Raw genomic sequence first — 16304 nt, 5'->3', positions numbered from 1 at the left:
AAAACTTCGTAGTTTTATAGAATTATCACCACTTTAAGACGGTATTACTCAAGTTTGTATAGATCTATTACAGTTTTATAAGTGCTTTTTTAAAGCTGAGGATGTAATCTCTAAAATGCACTAAATTATTTTACTTTAGACATGAAATAAACTATTTCTTTTTAAGAAAATTAAAAAAGATATCAAAAATGTAGTACAAAAACCGAAAATTACCAGCTAAAAAAATGTTTGTACAAAGTGATCAAAACTTTTTTCTGTAAACCTAAAATACATAATAAGCTTCAACAATAATAAATGTTCAGCAAAAAAAAGTTTTTTTAGCTCTTATACAGTATGTCTGCGTAACTTGGAACCTATTGATAACTTTTTTATTATCAGTTTTACGAAAAAAAGTTATTCTTTATAAAATACTCTGCATTGTATATAATCTAAGATGCAATCATCAAATATCAAATTTAATTAATTTTATACAAGGTATGTCAAAAAATATGAATTTCACTCAAGAGTAAAGTACCATTACATTTCACAATATCGAAAATTGTTATTAAGAAAAGTTCATCCTTCTAATTAAAATATTGTGAATAATAAAGGCACTTAACTCTTAAGAAAAATTCATATTTTTTACATACCTCGTATAAAATTTAAAAAGTTTGATGTCTGATGTATATCTTACATTTTAGACCAGGGAGAGCATTTTATGAAAAATAACTTTTTTTCTTAAAAGTGATAATAAAATAGTTATCATAATTGTAACAAAATGATGATGAGTATCCGTAATTTTTCGATTAGAATGATATAATTGTATATTTAGACATAGTTTCTAAATTCAAACAACTTTTCATATTAACATTTTTTGATATGCTGGAATATAAAAACACTTTACTCTTTAACGAAATTCATATTTTTGACATAACTCGTATAAAATTGATAAAATTTGATATCTGATGGCTGTCTTTTAGATTTTTGACTATTCAGAGCATTTCATTAAGAATAACTTTTTTTCGTAAAATTAATAATAAAAAATTTTTCCATGTGGTTCCTAGCTACGCAGACACACTGTATAAGAGCTTCTGTATAAGAATTTTCAAATTACAATGCCATATTCGGATTTAGCATAATCAAAAACAAAATAGAAACATATTTGATCAAAGTAAAATAATGAATTTAACGATATTTTTAAAATTATTTATACAAAATAATTATTATTGTTTAAACAATTAATAAACAATTAGCGACCAAATCTGCGAGTAGAACTTTTTACTTTCACATGTATATAAACTAACAAAAAAAATTTTAGAAAAATATAAGCTTGTTTGAATTTTTCCGAAACAATGCATGTTTTCGTTCTAATTGCACCTATTGTTGATTATTACAGGCAGTGTGGGATTTGTAAGAAGTAAGGACATGGGTTTTGTTAAGCCTATGAAGGCATCGGTTTCTTTGTCTGGACTCTCTCTGGCTGGTACTCTTAAGCTACTACGTGCATACTCTTAACCAGCATGGAGATCAAGAGTACACAAATGACATTTTGTTCCAGATTAAAAGCATTATTTTTAACATAGTAATAAGAGCATTGTTTAGGGTACTTAATAATTCGCATCTGTTATAGGTAAGCCAATATTATATCATTATGTTAGCTTCTCCTTTTAATTGTGTTTTGAGGTACTGCCTTTTTTCCACGTTAGATAATCAATTATTTTCATAAACTAACTTTGTAAATAAATCATGGAACGTTGTCCACGTCTCATATTTTCCATCAAATACAGTTATTCTCACTTGTGGCTTCTCTCCTTTTTATAGTTTCCGGTCGGTCAGTTTCCAGCCGTATCCTTTTCAACATTTCCCTTACTTGTCTTCGTAAGGAGTGTGACGTTCCATCACTTAATTAAGTAATTATTAATGGGAACACCTTATTTAATTATGGTTAAAATTATTTTTCTCGTAATTAAAACAAGCCGTTCGCACAAAATCCTCTGGATGACGTCATACCTAGGTGCTGTGGCATCACTGATAGATTTTTGAAGTTGGCATTGACGCCGGTCGCCAGCTGTCATCAAGTCGAACGGAGCAAGGAGGGTGATTGTTCTCTGCGAAGTGCCAAGAAGGGCGGTGTAATCTCTTACAATAAGTGATTGAGAAAATTATATTTTAGCCGCATGGTTCAATTATTACTGTATTGCCAGTTATTTTATTAAGTTTGTGTTTGAATCAAAGTGACGAAATATAATGAAACTGTAAGAAGAAGGATTTTGCACCGGTATGTTTTTTATGTGTACTAGTTTTTCATTATGGCGTCCTAGTTTTGGCCATTGTAATATTATTTTCATTATGGATTGAATTTAAATCAAGTCATCGATTGGCTTTGATGTAGAATATTGCAGTGTCTATAATGTATCCAGAAAATATCTCTAAGAATATACTTAATATGTGGTTATGTTCATCAAAATTTTCCAGTTCTGAAAACCTATTGAAAATTATGTCATGACTTCCTGAAACTTATTAAATCTTACTTTATAGACTTCATAATTCTTTTCCCATATCTAGTATGTTCATATATTTCCACAGTACCTATTTCTTTATACAATACATATACAACTACTTTTGAAAAAAAAAACATATTATTTGTTAAAATAACAAAAATATCACATCCAACATTTAAATTGTAAGTTTTCTTGTCTATTCTAATCAAGGCCATATGTGTTAAAACTCTTATCACAACCTATGGTTAAAATGTCAAGGTAGATAGGTTTTTTTGGGGTCAATGAAAGGTCGAGTTTTTGTAGTCTTCTCTTCTAAAAACCTTTCCTCGTCAACTTCTCTCTTTTACTTCTTTTTATAACAGGTTTTATTGGAAATAAACTGGGAATGTTTTTGGTTTTAGCCCTTCGGGAGAAATCTCAAACGACGTATGAACTTATAAAGACCCAACAACACCACGGGTAGGCACTTCCAGGGTTCAATCGACAAGGGACAGGTCTGGAGGATATACAGCCTCCCATTTGATCTTGTTTATTTTGGTTCTTCTTCCTGCAACCCTTAGAGGGGCAGTTTCAGTAACGGTTGGACCGTTACACCACATTGGTGTTAGCTTCGTACCACGGACTTGGGTATTAGACATCAAGGAACATTGGAACCTGTGAAAAGGGGTTTGTTTTGGGGACATTTATTTGTAACGGTTAAAGACATACTGTTTTTTTTAATTTTTCAGGACATTTAGCATACTTATACTTTCATAATTTAATTACATATATTTTTTCTTTCCTCCAAAAACATAAGTATACTGTAATTTATCAGAGCCATACCTAAAGTTGATAGTGTTCCCCAAATTTACATAATTCCTTGGTAGAAGTTTCGAGCTCGAATATTCTTCCCACATATATGTTCTTTACCCTTGGTTTGTATTAATTTTAGACTTGTTCCCATGTAAATTAAATATACAGGGTGTCCCGAAAAGATTGGTCATAAATTATACCACTGATTCTGGGGTCAAAAATAGGGTGATTAAACCTCACTTACCTATATACAATAGTGCACACAAAAAAAGTTACAGCCCTTTGAAGTTACAAAATGAAAATGGATTTTTTTTAATATATCGAAAACTCCTAGAGCTTTTTTATTGAAAATGGACATGAGGAATTTTTATCGTAGCAATATCTTAAAAAAAAATTATAGTGAAATTTGTGTACCCCATAAAAATTTTATGGGGGTTTTGTTCCCTTAAACCCCCCCAAACTTTTATGTACGTTCCAATTAAATTATTATTGTGGCACCATTAGTTAAACACAATATTTTTAAAACTTTTTTGCCTCTTAGTACTTTTTTGATAAGCCAGTGTTTATCGAGATATTTTGAATATTTGTCGAATCCACCACATATTTGTATATGGTTAAGTATGATTATAGACACCTGTTATAATCTGAAAATTTATTTATAACTTAAATTTTTTGGTATATTTTGAAAAAGAAGCCACATCTCGATAAAAGTTGACTTACCAAAAAAAGACTAAGAGGCAAAAAAGTTTTAAAAATACTGTGTTTAACTAATGGTACCACAATGATAGTTTAATTGGAACGTACACAAACATTTGGGGGGTTTAAAGGAACAAAACCCCCATAAATTTTTTATGTAAATATAGTAAAAAAGTAGCCGCATCTCGATAAAAACTGGCTTATCGAAAAAATACTAAGAGGCAAAAAAGTTTTAAAAACGTTGTGTTCAACTAATGGTACCACAATAATGAATTAATTGGAACGTACACAAAAGTTTGGGGGGGTTCAAGGGAACAAAATCCCCATAAATTTTTTATGGGGTGGACAAATTTCACTATAATTTGGTTTTAAGGTGGGCCTGTCATAATAATGATACATGCCCGTTTTCAATAAAAAATTTTTGAGAGTTTTCGATATATTGAAAAAAATCGATTTTCATTTTGTAACTTCAAAGGGCTGTAACTTTTTTTATGAGCACATTTGTACTAAGGTAAGTTAGGTTCAACCGAACTATTTTTAACCCCAGAATATGTGGTATAATTTATGACCATTCTTTTCGGGACACCCTGTATAATTGTCTTAATTCTCTAACTTTAAAATCATTTAACTTGCTTTCATACTTTATCAATTTTTATTAGTTTTTTGCAAATATTATTTAACGTTAACGTATCAATCATTTCCTTTTTATATTAACTTTGAATCAATCCCTAGTACCTAGCCCCTCAGGACGGTACTAGTTTTACTTGTTATTATTATTAAGAACCACTAGTCATAAAAGGGTTTTTGTATCCAGTACTACGTTGGTTCATTTAGGGACTTGTTACCCGTCAACTCATTGAGAGTTATATAAAAATATTATTTATATTAGGTATTTTTATTATTATATTATCAGGTAGTATTCAATTAGGCTGTACGTATTTTATTCGTACTATTATTTGGGGAAGGGTTGTCATTTAACCTAGATGTAAGTTGAGGGTATGCTTCCTAGGAAAGCTACTCCAATAATAATTTAATAGGTAGTTATATTTATATCACAATAGGTAATTATTTCTCATTGTCATTTTAGAGTTACATAGTTACACTTGTCATAACTTAGAGGTTGTCAATAATCTAGATAGTTATATATAATAAATATTTATTTGTTTTGTATACCAATTATTTTTTTTTTCCCAGTTTTGAATTTAATAATTAAATATATTGAATATTTTACAGCAGTGTAAGATACCTGGAAGTTTGGTCCATTCCAACTTCTGGCGCCCATAATTCAGTCTATTTTATTTATCTTCTCTATTCTTCTATTTTATTATATTATTATATTTATTTAATTTATTTTCTGAACATATATTTTTATCTTAAGATTTCCCTTTTCTAGTCATCATCTCTCTTTAGGTTGAGCTACTGTTCTTTGAAGGCATGCAAACGAGCCGTATCCATCCTTGAGTGTCAAGTTGTTCTCTTGCAGCTCTTGCTAGCCAACTCTATTCAGTTTGCCTCTGTCTCTCCATACTTCCATTATCAGTTCATCACCCTTCCTTCATTCATTTCATCTTATCATTTTAGTTCAACAAATACTACTGCAAAGTGGTAAATATTTGTTACATTCGGCAGCCCAACTTGGTGCCAACCTTTTATAGGTTCTAAGACAGTAGTTCTTTTAGTTCATTTTTTTTCTTTTATTTATATTATTCCCTTCTGATATCTTTTTATACATTCTGTTCTGATTTATTTTGTTTTTAATTACTTATTAATACTTAACAGGTATACTGTCACTGCTGGATCTATTAATTAGTTGAGATTTTGAAACCTTTTTTATAGGTTGTCATACAGCTTACATTCTAGGTTGAATTTGAAACGAAGTATAAGTAACTAACATATATATTATATAATATTATTATTGCAAATTTTACTCCTTCAGCCAGTGGTGTATTTGTATGTACAGTTGATCGTTAATACTTACATATTTTTTTTTGGGTACAAGTATAATAGCTAAATTTTTTTTTTCCAATATTTAGGTACTATATTTACTTGATTATACCTTATTTACTGTATTTATTTGATATATATTTTGCTGGCCATTTTTGATTTTGTTGGTGTGTTGCTAATATTTTCTCCGTACCTATATATTTTGCATACAAACTTAAGTATATTTCGTATTTCTGACTTTTGGATTGCTTGTCAATAATTTTTGCTTTCATCATGTGTGCTTTTAAAGTTGAACATCTTCTGGTGGACGAATTGGACTATGAGTTGAAAATTAGGGACGTAGTACCAGAGGAGTCAGCAACCGTCGATAGAAAACGCAATCTTCTGCGGGGTGCTTTGAAGCAAGAAGCAGGCAATAGGAGTTTCACCCAACTTTCGGCTGTACATATCCCTTTTGAGGACCAACGGAAAGGAATATCCGAAACGTTGGATAGCTTGTCGAAGAAAATAGAGAAGTTTAGGGGAACTGTACAGGACAATGAATATGTTAGATTAATATCTCGTCTAGCTCATATTTCTGGCCGGGTACACTTGTTACAGTGTACTACAGAAGAGCAGGAACCTTTTAAAAAGTCTGTTTCTCTTAAAATCCTTACATTGGAGGGTGAGCTTGATTCTAAGGTTAACCCCATAGCCACATCTACTCCTAATGCTCCAGTCAGTGTCGTTCCTAGTTTCACATACTCCAAACCCGTGCAAGTACACAAATGGGGTGTTTCATTTTCCGGTGAAAAACAGCACAATGATGTGATTACATTTTTAGAAAAGGTCGAATGTCCTCGTGTATCTAGAGGTGTCTCTGAAGAAAATTTGTTTGCTGCTTCAGCTGAATTGTTTACCGGTCCTGCTTTTACCTGGTTCATGAATAATAGAGGTAATTTATCTTGTTGGTCTGATCTGGTTCGCAAGTTGAAGTCAGATTTTCTTCCTTACTCATACCAGGATGATCTCTTGGATGAAATCAAAAACCATAAGCAGAAACCAGGGGAGTCTGTCACTATGTTCATTAACACTATTTTAGGCATGTGTAGCCGTTTAGACACTCCTTTATCTGATTTGTCCAAAATAAAAATCATCTTAAAATGTTTATTACCTTTTTACCATCAACAGTTAGCTCTTATGGACATCCAGAGTATTGATGATCTCACTGTAAAGTGCAAACGTTTGGAGGAAACGTTATCCTGGTCTTCTCAGCCTCCATCTTCATCTCGACCCTCTTCTACCTCTTCTTCTCAACCAACTTCCTTTAGACAACGTTCTTGGCAAAATAAGGGCCCTGAACATAATGTTTCTGTTTTCAGTTCCGTTGTTTGCTGGAATTGTCACCAGTCTAATCATAAGTTCAATGATTGTGGTATCCCTCAAACTCGTATTTTCTGCCACGGTTGTGGTAGGGAAAATACCCTCAAAAGAAATTGTTTCAAGTGTTCGGGAAACGAAATGTCGGAGGTCCGTCCCCTGAGCGTTTCTCCGTCCAACACCCAATCAGGGAATCAAACCCCATCAGAAAACGATACAGCTGGCCCAAGCACACCAAGCAACTCAAACCCATCTTCCAATCGGAAAGGGAAGAAGGCATCGTTCAGGAAACAAGCACACACCACAAATCAAAATCAGTCCAGAAATTAAGTTTTAGTCATGATACGTTGAACGCACATGATTCACAGGGTTGCAAAGCCACAAATTCTTCTTTAATTGGTAGTGTTAAGTATAATAATAATTTTGATGGTGAAGTAATTCCATATAATGGTTGTATCCAACCAAATATTTTAGATTTAGATATTAACTCTTTATTAGTTAGGAAACAAAATGATAATAGGCCATATCTACCTATTCAAATTTTAGGACAATCCTGTTTAGCTTTATTAGATAGTGGCTCTAATATTTCATTGATAGGAGCACATTCATTAAATTTATTGAAAAATGCTAATATTCCCATTATGCCCATTTCATCTTTGCATGTATCTACTGCAGATGGTACAGTCCAATCTATTACAGGCAAACTCCAAATTGAAATCACAGTGGCAAATTTATGTAGGAAAATTACATTTTATGTTATTCCTTCTGTACAGAATTCTATAATTTTAGGTATGGACTTCTTCAATGCTTTTAATAGCACCTTAAGTTGTTCTGATTTTTCTTTTTCCATATCTGAATTTAATCTGTCTACCCTTAGTGCTATTCATGATTTTTCCAGTTTATCTAGTTCTGAACAAAGGCAATTGGAGAATATGATCTCTCAGTTTACTACTATTTCTTCAAATGACAAACTAGGTCGTACTTCATTAATATCTCACACTATTGAGGTGGGAAATCCTACTCCTTTCAGATTATATCAGTATCCCATACCTCAAGCCTGGCAGGCAGATTTAGAAAAAGAAGTAGATTCGATGCTTGCTTTAAATATCATAGAACATTCAACGTCGTCCTATTGTTCCCCACTCTGGTTAACAAAGAAGAAGGATGGATCCTTCAGGATCTGCTTTGATGGTCGAAAACTAAACAGTATCACCACTAACAGGGATGCTTATCCAATTCCCCGAATTGATGTGATTTTGAGCAAACTTCAGAATGCCAAATACATCTCTTCGATAGATTTGTCTAAGGCCTTCTTACAGATCCCACTGAGTGAAGAGAGCAAGAAGTATACTGCTTTTGCTGTCAGTGGTAAAGGATTATTCCAGTTTGTCACCATGCCTTTTGGTCTTGTTTCTGCTCCTCAGACAATGTGTCGTCTGATGGATTTAGTCATTGGTCCACAGTTAGAGCCCTATGTTTTCTATTATTTGGACGATATTTTGGTTGTCACTCCTGATTTTTCCCTTCATATGGAAATTTTAGATAAGTTATTCTTACGTCTTAAGGAAGCTAATCTAACGATTAATTTGGATAAGTGTCAGTTCTGTCGTCCTAGTCTTAAGTTTCTGGGTTATGTTGTGGATAACCAGGGTCTAAGGACTGATCCGGAGAAAATAGTTGCTATTAAGAATTTTCCTATACCTAAGACCACCACCCAAGTCCGTAGGATATTGGGAATGTGTGGATATTATCGCCGGTTTGTACCTTCGTACTCTACCTTGTTGTCACCTCTTACTGATCTTTTGAAGAACAGAAAAAAAGGGCAGACCATTACTTGGACTCCTGAGGCCGATGAAGCTTTTAGGCGCGTTAAAGAGGCTTTAACTAGCGCACCGGTTATGATGTCACCTAATTTTAACGAGCATTTTTATTTGATGACTGATTGCTCTAATACTGCTTCTGGTGGCGTGTTGTTTCAGTTGAAAGATGGCTCTGAACATCCCATAGCCTACACGAGTAAGAAATTAAATAAGGCCCAGAAAAACTATTCCACCACGGAGAAAGAACTCTTAGCTATCATACATGGGTTGGAAGCATTCCGTTATTATTTAGAGGGTCGTAATTTCACTATAATTACGGACCATAGTTCCTTGGTATGGCTTCATAGTATGAAAAACCCATCTCAGAGACTTTCCCGATGGATATGCAAACTGGCTGCCTATTCATATAAAATTGTTCATCGAAAGGCCAACGGTGTAGTGGTTGCTGATGCTCTTTCCCGTGTCCATGACCTTAATGTATTCGATTTGTCCACATTAACTCCTGATGAGTGGTATCAGAATATGATTGATAGGGTTACTCAAGACCCACAAAATTATCCCGATTTTAAGGTAGAGAACAATATACTCTACAAACATATCTTAAGTCCTATAGAGGCCTTATCCAATATGTCAGATTGGAAAATAGTTGTACCTACGCCAAATAGGGAAAACATATTACGTATGTCTCATGATGAAGTTACTGCTGGACATTTTGGTTTTTATAAAACTTTTCATCGTATTGCTGAGTTATATTATTGGCCTGGCATGCGGAAGTCTATTAAAAAGTACATTTCTAAATGCATGGTTTGTGCTACTTGTAAACCAAGTAATTTACCACAAGCTGGACTTATGGGGTCCTTCAGGAACATTAATTTTCCTTGGCAGATGATCTCAATGGATCTCATTGGACCGTATCCTCGGAGCTACAAGGGTAATACCTATTGCTTGGTAGTTGTGGATTATTTCACCAAATTTCCTTTAGTTTGTCCTCTTCGTCAGGCCACAACTCCAGCAATTTTGAAATATTTGGAAGAACAAGTCTTTTTGGTGTATGGTGTTCCCCAAATTGTGTCATGTGACAACGGTCCTCAGTTTGTATCAAAGGCCTTTAAAGATCTTTTAGCTAAATATAAGGTTCAGAAGACCTTTTATAATGCTGCCTACCATCCTCAAGCCAATCATACTGAGAGAGTGAATCGCAGTATCGTCACAGCCCTTAGGTCTTATACATTCCCAGATCACAGAGCTTGGGATCAATATATCCATTCCATCGCTCAAGCCATAAGGACCTCTGTCCATGAGGTGACCCAATGTTCTCCGGCATATCTCAATTTTGGTAGAAATGTTGCTTTATCTGGTGACTATTTTGGTGCAATCTCAGACACTTCCACAAATCTCCCTCAGATATCCGATAACCTTCATCGCTTAGATGATCTCCAGACTCTACCTCAAATTTTTTCTGACATTAGGAAGAAGTTAAAAACTTCCTATTTAAGGAACCAGCGGCAGTATAATTTGAGGAAAAGAGATCTGCGATTCTTCGTTGGAGATAGAGTGTTGAAGCGAAACTTTGTAAAGTCTAATAAGGGTGATGCTATTTCGGCAAAATTTTGCCAGAAATATATTCCCTGTACGGTTGTGAAAGTAATATCTCCGTTAGTATATGAATTGAAGGACAATTCGACTAACAGACGAATTGGACAATTTCACCTAAAGGATTTACTGCCTGATAACACCATGGATGAGGTTGATTCGTCATCTTCGGAAGAAGATTAACTTTATAGGGTTGTTTGAGCTAACTTCTTCCTCTATTTGTCTTTAGCTCGATCCTTATTAAGATTCAGTATTTTAGTTTAATGTTTTATTCACCAGATAGAGCAGGTACATAGCTCCATTTTTATCTTTTGGCATGGTTGTTAGATGACTTCCAATTTATGAATCATTAGGTTAATTATTTATGTAGTACTCTTATGTATGAGCTTATCATTTTTTTTTTCATTATTAATGTTGCACTTTAATTATTATGAATCAACATTATTAATTACTAATGCTGTTAGTAGGATTATCCAGTTAGTAAGAACCTACTTGTACCTTATAGAGTGTACACCTCACCCCTTAGTATAGAAGGGTTGTTGATTATTATATATTTATATATTTGAATATGGGCTCATACAAGTATGTTGGTTTAATATTGATATTTGGTATGGAACTATGGAACTAACAATATTATACACTACTTCTCTCAGGTTGTATGTTGTATTTTTGATATTTGATTACCTACTTTTTTTTTTATAGATGTATCTTTTATTATCTTGTTATTAGATTTGCCATATTGGAAAGATGTGGTGGTTCTTAACTTGATATTGGTTTACTTTATCAACATTTGTCACAGATATCTTAAATACTTTGTAATAATTTATGTCCTTATGCCCTACACAGTATGATTCTGGAATTAGTTGGAATTCTGATGTATATATGGATTTCTTCTTAAGAACTAGTCAGCCAATACTCTGTTAATGTGGGTTCCTAGGTAACCTAGTGAATGCGTGGGTTCGAAATTCAGCAACTGATCACTGCTATCCGATTTCGTCACCTATGTTTTCATAGCAGAGTACGCTGATGTTTATCCATCAAATTATTTCTGGTCGGGAAATGTCTGCAGCATTTCCTAACCATCCTTGTGTAATTAGTCCAATTATTCCAGTTGCATGTTTACCATTTGTTAGGGAAGTACTTAGTTTATATTATGTCTCGTACTTCATAGTATGGTTGTTGTTGACTACTCATATACATAGTAGGTTCCTTAGTTTAGTATTTGAGGTGTTTGAACAAATCAATTGTTTATTTTTAGTAGATTCCCACTTCTTTCCTTAGACATTAGTTTGTTTAGTTTAGTATTAGTGAGAATTGGTCCATAAATCTTCCTGATCGTTCTTCTTTGGATATGCTCTTATAAATCTGGTATCCATTGATAGTCCGATTTTGAATTAAGTGTCCGATTCCTCACTTATTTTGTTTATTTGGTTGTATAGGCTCGTACTACCGGATGTGGGTGTACGTATACCTAATTTATTTATGTGATTTAATATTGGTGTGAATTGGTCCATAAATCTTCCTGGTCGTCCTTCTGTGGATATGCTTTATGAATCTGGTGTCCATTGATAGTCCGACTTTGGATTAAGTGTCCGATTCCACATTTATTTTGATTAATGAGTTTTTGGATGACTTTGATATGTTTACTATTTGTATTATTTGGCACTGGTGAGAATTGTTCCATAAATCTTCCTGATTGTTCTTCTCTGGATATGCTATTACGAATCTGGTGTCCATTGTTAGTTCAAATATGGATTAAGTGTTCGATTCTTCACTTATTGTAGTTATTGATTTCTTTGGTCTTACTTCAGTATATTTATTTGCGTTATTGTACGAACAGGCTCACACCTTTGCCTGGTTGTTCGTCCTTGGATATACATTTTATAAATCTGATGTCCCTGGATAGTTCAATTTTGGATTTCGGGCCCATTCGACATTTATTTGTTATTATGAACTTTAGTAAATTATTTAGTTTATCTTTGGCTTTAGACAATGCCGAGGATATTTTAATATGACTTCGAGTCATCTGTTGTAAGTCATGATATCTGTTGCAGGGACTCTCCTGCTTTCCTCTATTCCTTGGTTTGTGGTTATTTTGTAATCTGGCGAATCAACGCGAAATAATACACTACTACTACTTTAGTTTAATATTTAGAGTATAAATAAAAAAAAAATTTAATAAATTTTTTTTTCTCCCAGTAGGAGAGGAATGTGACGTTCCATCACTTATCTAAGTAATTATTAATGGGAACACCTTATTTAATTATGGTTAAAATTATTTTTCTCGTAATTAAAACAAGCCGTTCGCACAAAATCCTCTGGATGACGTCATACCTAGGTGCTGTGGCATCACTGATAGATTTTTGAAGTTGGCATTGACGCCGGTCGCCAGCTGTCATCAAGTCGAACGGAGCAAGGAGGGTGATTGTTCTCTGCGAAGTGCCAAGAAGGGCGGTGTAATCTCTTACAATAAGTGATTGAGAAAATTATATTTTAGCCGCATGGTTCAATTATTACTGTATTGCCAGTTATTTTATTAAGTTTGTGTTTGAATCAAAGTGACGAAATATAATGAAACTGTAAGAAGAAGGATTTTGCACCGGTATGTTTTTTATGTGTACTAGTTTTTCATTATGGCGTCCTAGTTTTGGCCATTGTAATATTATTTTCATTATGGATTGAATTTAAATCAAGTCATCGATTGGCTTTGATGTAGAATATTGCAGTGTCTATAATGTATCCAGAAAATATCTCTAAGAATATACTTAATATGTGGTTATGTTCATCAAAATTTTCCAGTTCTGAAAACCTATTGAAAATTATGTCATGACTTCCTGAAACTTATTAAATCTTACTTTATAGACTTCATAATTCTTTTCCCATATCTAGTATGTTCATATATTTCCACAGTACCTATTTCTTTATACAATACATATACAACTACTTTTGAAAAAAAAAAAACATATTATTTGTTAAAATAACAAAAATATCACATCCAACATTTAAATTGTAAGTTTTCTTGTCTATTCTAATCAAGGCCATATGTGTTAAAACTCTTATCACAACCTATGGTTAAAATGTCAAGGTAGATAGGTTTTTTTGGGGTCAATGAAAGGTCGAGTTTTTGTAGTCTTCTCTTCTAAAAACCTTTCCTCGTCAACTTCTCTCTTTTACTTCTTTTTATAACAGGTTTTATTGGAAATAAACTGGGAATGTTTTTGGTTTTAGCCCTTCGGGAGAAATCTCAAACGACGTATGAACTTATAAAGACCCAACAACACCACGGGTAGGCACTTCCAGGGTTCAATCGACAAGGGACAGGTCTGGAGGATATACAGCCTCCCATTTGATCTTGTTTATTTTGGTTCTTCTTCCTGCAACCCTCAGAGGGGCAGTTTCAGTAACGGTTGGACCGTTACACCACATTGGTGTTAGCTTCGTACCACGGACTTGGATATTAGACATCAAGGAACATTGGAACCTGTGAAAAGGGGTTTGTTTTGGGGACATTTATTTGTAACGGTTAAAGACATACTGTTTTTTTTAATTTTTCAGGACATTTAGCATACTTATACTTTCATAATTTAATTACATATATTTTTTCTTTCCTCCAAAAACATAAGTATACTGTAATTTATCAGAGCCATACCTAAAGTTGATAGTGTTCCCCAAATTTACATAATTCCTTGGTAGAAGTTTCGAGCTCGAATATTCTTCCCACATATATGTTCTTTACCCTTGGTTTGTATTAATTTTAGACTTGTTCCCATGTAAATTAAATATATAATTGTCTTAATTCTCTAACTTTAAAATCATTTAACTTGCTTTCATACTTTATCAATTTTTATTAGTTTTTTGCAAATATTATTTAACGTTAACGTATCAATCATTTCCTTTTTATATTAACTTTGAATCAATCCCTAGTACCTAGCCCCTCAGGACGGTACTAGTTTTACTTGTTATTATTATTAAGAACCACTAGTCATAAAAGGGTTTTTGTATCCAGTACTACGTTGGTTCATTTAGGGACTTGTTACCCGTCAACTCATTGAGAGTTATATAAAAATATTATTTATATTAGGTATTTTTATTATTATATTATCAGGTAGTATTCAATTAGGCTGTACGTATTTTATTCGTACTATTATTTGGGGAAGGGTTGTCATTTAACCTAGATGTAAGTTGAGGGTATGCTTCCTAGGAAAGCTACTCCAATAATACTTTAATAGGTAGTTATATTTATATCACAATAGGTAATTATTTCTCATTGTCATTTTAGAGTTACATAGTTACACTTGTCATAACTTAGAGGTTGTCAATAATCTAGATAGTTATATATAATAAATATTTATTTGTTTTGTATACCAATTATTTTTTTTTTCCCAGTTTTGAATTTAATAATTAAATATATTGAATATTTTACAGCAGTGTAAGATACCTGGAAGTTTGGTCCATTCCAACTTCTGGCGCCCATAATTCAGTCTATTTTATTTATCTTCTCTATTCTTCTATTTTATTATATTACTATATTTATTTAATTTATTTTCTGAACATATATTTTTATCTTAAGATTTCCCTTTTCTAGTCATCATCTCTCTTTAGGTTGAGCTACTGTTCTTTGAAGGCATGCAAACGAGCCGTATCCATCCTTGAGTGTCAAGTTGTTCTCTTGCAGCTCTTGCTAGCCAACTCTATTCAGTTTGCCTCTGTCTCTCCATACTTCCATTATCAGTTCATCACCCTTCCTTCATTCATTTCATCTTATCATTTTAGTTCAACAAATACTACTGCAAAGTGGTAAATATTTGTTACAGGAGGTTATTCTATATATTTCTTCATCCTCCAAAGCATCTACTTCTTCATTAATGGTTACATCTATAACTAATGGATCTATTTTTCCATATATGTTCCTTCAATCCCGATTGCATTTCAAAAACGCAAATTAGCAAAGTCAGTTTTGTTAGTGGTTGACGACATATTTTTACTAGAAAAGTTTTTACCTTTCTCACAAATATTCATTTCTAAATAAATAGTATTGAACAATTTTATTACAGTTACATTCTTTTAAATATTTTTAAAGTAATGTTGGAATTTAGAAAAAAGATGAAATATCTATAAGATAGGAGAATGGTGTATAGACAGACAATTAGAAATACCAAAGTATCTTAAATTCCCTTCTTTAAATGAAAAAATAAAAAAGGCCCAGAGTAACTAACGAATCGTTCTTCAGCTCTCTTCTAAAGACTGAGAGTAGATTGATGCGGTCTGAAATTCTGGAATAAAGTGGTTCGTCGAACGGCGTAGTTTTAATTTCCTACCTCTTAAGACGGGAAAATGGCGACAGAACGTGGAAAATAAGAAAAAATATAAAAGCTTAGATTGAGAGTTTCGTTCGCTTGTAACATTATACTCTAAATTGGCAAGCTACTGAATATAGCTAATAGCTTATAGGAGCTTTTTAGTTTATTTTCTGTTTGCTGGTATATTTATTGCGTTGATAAGAATGCCAATTATGTTTCTTTTGTTAAGTTTTCGATGAAACTAAAATGGAAAAATAAAATTTTATAACAGTTTGGTTTGTCTGACATACAGAAATATCTCTCAAGTAGGTATATAATAT

At 32.9% G+C, this 16304-nt stretch overlaps 1 protein-coding gene and 1 long non-coding RNA gene across 4 annotated transcripts in view; both read left to right on the top strand.

Annotated features, from left to right (window-relative positions):
• LOC114331525 (netrin-1-like) overlaps positions 1-16304 on the top strand; it is a 330627-nt gene that overhangs the window by 58911 nt on the left and 255412 nt on the right. The gene's annotated exons all lie outside the window — the stretch shown is intronic.
• LOC126888471 (uncharacterized) lies at positions 1896-15046 on the top strand. Of its 2 annotated transcripts, none has more exons than XR_007699569.1 (2): positions 1896-2257; positions 13913-15046. It is a non-coding gene; the product is annotated as an uncharacterized LOC126888471 (long non-coding RNA). The 2 variants fall into 2 exon arrangements; XR_007699568.1 differs by lacking the exon at positions 1896-2257 and adding an exon at positions 11887-13286.

The sequence above is a fragment of the Diabrotica virgifera genome, chromosome 7 (genome assembly GCF_917563875.1).
Source record: "Diabrotica virgifera virgifera chromosome 7, PGI_DIABVI_V3a".
Classification (NCBI taxonomy): domain Eukaryota; kingdom Metazoa; phylum Arthropoda; class Insecta; order Coleoptera; family Chrysomelidae; genus Diabrotica; species Diabrotica virgifera.
The sequence above is the reverse complement of the archived record's forward strand: the minus strand, read 5'-3'. Positions and strand labels throughout refer to the sequence as shown.